The following is a 5,071-nucleotide window of genomic DNA, read 5'->3' as shown; positions in this document are numbered from 1 at the left end:
GAGTCACTCAAGTGCCAAGTAGAAAGTGTATGTTGAGTGATTTAGAAGCCGAGTAAGCAGTGAATGCTGAGTGATACAAATGCCAAGTCATAGTATAAAGATTAGTGTATCCCAAGCAACAGAGACTTTAGGTGCTAAGTAAGATAGTTGTGACATATTTTTTTTAATGGCACAAACAACTATCTAGACCATTTTTGAGCCAACTTAAGGATGAATCTTAAATTGGATTCTTAGTGCAATTACATGTAGCCACTCAGAAAATGGGCAGGATTAAGCAACAAAATTGATGAATCTCAGTCACATATTCATACCTAACCCTAAGTCACTAAAGTGTTCTTAAGGAGGACAAACTCTAAACTCTCTAGCCAGTGTGTAAGGTGTTGACGTAGAGTATAAAGAAGTTTGCATGCACAAATAGAGTATTCATGTGGTGGCTAAGGAGTTATGAAGTGAGACAACATTTCAAAATTAGTTAGATCAAAACAAAGGAAAGAAGATAGTATACAAGAAAGAGACATCTTATCAAGAAGGATCAAGAAGACATTAGTTTAGAGGTGATTTGTTATCGAGCAAACAAGTGCTAACAAAAGGATCAATGTTGAGACATCTTAATAAGTGATTTCAATCAAAATTTATTAACAGAGCAGTCCTAATAGGTTGTATTGATATTCTTTAATAGGGTGCTTACTTAATTGCAAGTTAAAGTCCCTTAGCAAGGCACACTTCTGACAGGGTGTTGAAATCCTTTAACAGGGTGAGACCTAACAATCTTTGTAACCCTTTAATAGGGCAGACCTTTCACATGGTAGATCATGTTTCATGGTCAAAATATTGTAACCTTCATTTGATGCCCTTTATTACTACAGGAGTGAAGATCTGTGGGTGTCATCCCCACCCCAACTTTACCTTCTCACTTGGAGGGTTTTTGGGTAATCATATCTAGTGTTATATGTCTATGAATGTTTACTTGCTTATATGTTTTAGATGTACATGCTATACATGTTATTTTAGTTTACAGATTGAATGTATGAGATGGATATGTAGTGAAAGTTTTATGGGACACCCCCCCCCCCCCCCCCACAAGAAGTATACCTTTCGTATTGTAATTCCAACATTTGGCATCAAAGCCTAGTTCTTTAAAAAGAGAAGCTCTGCATCTTTGAGGAAATATCTTGAAATGAAAGTCTAAAAGTTGGGAAAGACCATTAAGAATCAGGAGATTGAAATACATCTCATTCTACATCAATTGAATGAAGCAAGAGAAGAACTAAAGAAATCCTTTAAGAGAAGGAAGGAAATTGCTATTGTGGAGAATGAGACACAATACAAAGAGATAGACATGACTAAGCTATTTGCAGATGGAGGCTCTAATGAATTTGATACAACAGTTGTAGATGTAATGGAAGAGAATAGAACCCAAGATAAGGAAATTAGAAATCTCAAGTTAGACCAAGAATCAAAAGTCATACTACTATGTGAGGTGACTAAACAAAAGAAGAAAGCCATGGAAGACAAAGCCATGATTGCAGAAGATAAAAGAATTTTGGCCAACAGACTGGAAGAGAAATCAATAGAGCTAGCCAGATCTACAACATGCAATTGGATACTCTAAGTCAAATGATGAATGGCAACTATGAGCTAAATGTCAAGGACATTGCGATAACTACATTGGAGTTGAAGAATGAACAATTGCATAGTGACCTAAAAAGGGAAAAGGTATATGCTAAAAGTTTCAACAAACCAAATGAAGCCATCAAATACTTTGAACAACTATTGATATCCTCTAGATCCAATAATAATACATCTGGACTAGGAAACATAAGCACTGAAGAAGGAGAGTCATCCAAAAGTGTAGAAGAAAGGAGGAAAAAAGGTAAGAATTCCAAACCTAATTGTCATAATTGTGGTAAGAAAGGATATATGACCAATCTGTGTAGGAGCAAGACTGTATATCAAAATTTCAAACATAAGAGCATGGTTCACTATCATAAGTGCAAAAAATAAGGTAATTAGGTACATGAATGTAGAACCAAGACCATGCCAACACAAATATTTGAAGCATATTGTTACAACTATTAGAAGTATGGACATAGAGCTTTTGAGTGCAGATCCAAACCCATGTGGTCATCAAATAAGTAAATAAAGGTAAGGACAATGACAACTCTTATAACTAAGATTATAATACATGATATAGTTGTCATTATTATCAAGAATATGGACATGTTCCTAAGAATTGTATTAGGACACACTTCAAAGGTGACTACAAGAGGTGGTTGAGTCAAACCACATGTTTTAGCTATTTGAAGACTGGTCACATTAGTGGATATTTCCCAACTAGCTCAAAAGCACCAAGTTGTAAATTTGATGAAGGCAAAGTCAAGAAAGATGTTGAAAAAATTAGAAATGAAATGAACAATACATGGAAGAAGAAAGATGATTGCAACACATCAAATGGAGAAGCGATCACTTCAACCAATGGGTTAGTTGATCACACCTCATCAAACTAGGTAATCAAGAGGTATGTGGGACTGATATTTAAAGGTTATATTATTCATCACTTCCAAAGGATTTTGTATTGAAAAGATTACATTTAGCATAAATAAAGATGCAAGTTGTCAGTAGGAATCCAAGATAAATCTTTAATTTTTTCATGTTGTTGTTGAGCATGAAATATTTTCTGTGTCTCAAGTAAATGTTAGAAGATGTTGAGCTAATAGTCTGGCTAGTTGATGTTGAGCTCATAATGGAATGTGAATGGATGTTGAGCTTATCATTATATAAGAACTCAACATTTATTGCAAGGTTTTCAAAGGCTATTTGATAAATTTTACCTCATTTCATATCATTTCAAATTCAAGAAAGAATAAGGAGAGTAGAAGGAGATCTAGAAATCCATTCAAAGTAGTTGTAGAAGATTTTAGCAGCAATTCTACACCAGTTCATCAGATCTTATAAGGTATTTATCAAGAGCCGAGCTATGTGGTTTATATTTTCATAAACCCTAGTTTCACACAAATGACACCGAGTTTGAAGAATGTTGAGGGAAAGGAGGTTTTGAATGTCCAATTGGTAAGTAATGAAGTTAAGCAATTGATTTTCAAAGCTATTCCTAATATTTCTTACAAGCAAGACCCTTTGATTTTTTACCATGATACCACCAAATGTTTTAATGGTTCAAGATGTTAGGAAGTGCTATAACTTTAAAATAGGAAGCATTGGTGATATGGTGATTAGGGAAGCATACAAAAAATAATGTGAAAATGGTGTGTTGAAAGAAGAATTCAAAATTATTGAGAGGAAAAGGTTGACATGAGCCCTATTTTTTCTAAATGTATTCAAGATAGAATGAATTAGGATAGTGCTTAGCCAAACTCATGATAGTTCATTATGGCTGGATAATGGACCTATTAAAATTACTTAGAGGATAATCCATAGGGTTTCTGGTTACCCAACTCTAGATCAGCCTAAGACTCTAAGGAGTGATTCTAAAGAGGTAATTGAGAAGAACAGTAGAGCTCTATGGAACAAGAGAGGCATGACAATTGATACAATTAATGATCCATTGATAGAGTTTTCTATTAGGGTTATTTCACACAAGTTTTACCAATCTAGTAGATTAAATAGTGTGACATGTATAGTAGTGGATGTTGGATACAAGATTTCCAAGAAAGATCATACATATGATCTAATAGAGCTACACTTGCAACAACTAGTTGAGAACCTAGGATCAATCAGAAAGACAAAGAGTGCACAATGTGAATTTGGTTCTATACTGATATTCATATTCTTTTATTTGCAACACACCTTTCCAACATTTGGAATAGATGCTTGGAAAACCAACAGATTAGTAACAATATAGATTGGTGAATATATTGAACAATTAGGTGAGAATTTTGAATATGTGAGGACAAGCTACTTTGAGGACTTCAAGCAGTCAATGAAGAAGAGGTTGAGAGTACCAATTTCACTAGTAAAGAAACACTATGATGACATTTGTTTCCTATTGGATGGTGACTATAGTTTTTTACAAGCTGCTACACCAAGGGTGAGATGATTGAGACCCTTAGGATATGAAATAAATGTGGATGAAGCCTCTACAACTATAACAACTTTACTTGTAGAAGAGGTAGATAAAAATACCAAGGCATTTGGGAACTATGAGGTTGCTAAGTCCAAAATTACCATGGAATTGAAGATAGCTTCTATTACTAAAGAGAACGATAGGCTGGTGAAAATGCTAAAACATAAACCTGGAGAGGGTGTTGAGCAAGAAGAAGAAGAAGAAGAAGAAGAGGATGAAGAGGAAGAATATTCTCAAACACAAGAACTACTAGCTTTGACATAAGGTATGGGAGAGGACCAGTAGGAAAATGAGGAAACTGAAGTCTTTGAAGGTGCCAAGGAAGAAGAAGCTGAGGGAGCACCTACTCCCACACAATAAAAGAAGAGGAAGGCCAAGGCACAACCTATGACAAGGGCTAAGAAGACTATCAAAACAAGCCAAGCCAAGTCCACTACAACTACTACAAGGGCTAGTACATGTGCAACTGCAAAAAAGGCTAAGTAAAAGACCAAACCAATAGAATGAGGAGGTCAAGTGCAGAAAAACCCAAGAAGGAAATATGTGGCACAAGAATAATATAATGGGGAGAAAATAGAGTCAGATGACAACAACCAATTTAAGGTGGTGAGTCACAAACCTTTATCAAATCTTGAAAATTTATGTGAAAATATTAAGTATAGTGCAAACTTATTAGGATTTACACATGTTAATTTTGATAATTTCGGTTAAGTGGAGGAAAATTAAGTGGAGGAAGCAATATATGCCATGATGGCTAGAGTTTGCCAACTGAATGCCAAAGAATTTATACAATAGAGTTGAGCAAAAAAGGCACTATTTTCTAGACTTGGAGAGACAAATTAGAGAAACATCTCTAGCACAAGTGATGCCTAAACTAACTAAGGCACATATTACTAAGGCTATGAAGAAATATGTAGTTAGGTTTATACCTAAATATAGAGCTTTTGGCATTTTGCAAAATAGCATTGATCATGTAGTTGGGAAGACCAC

This window comes from Cupressus sempervirens, chromosome 8 (assembly GCF_028749045.1).
Source record: "Cupressus sempervirens isolate cs-2001-9-10 chromosome 8, ASM2874904v1, whole genome shotgun sequence".
In the NCBI taxonomy this organism is placed as follows: domain Eukaryota; kingdom Viridiplantae; phylum Streptophyta; class Pinopsida; order Cupressales; family Cupressaceae; genus Cupressus; species Cupressus sempervirens.
Note: the sequence above shows the minus strand (reverse complement) of the source record.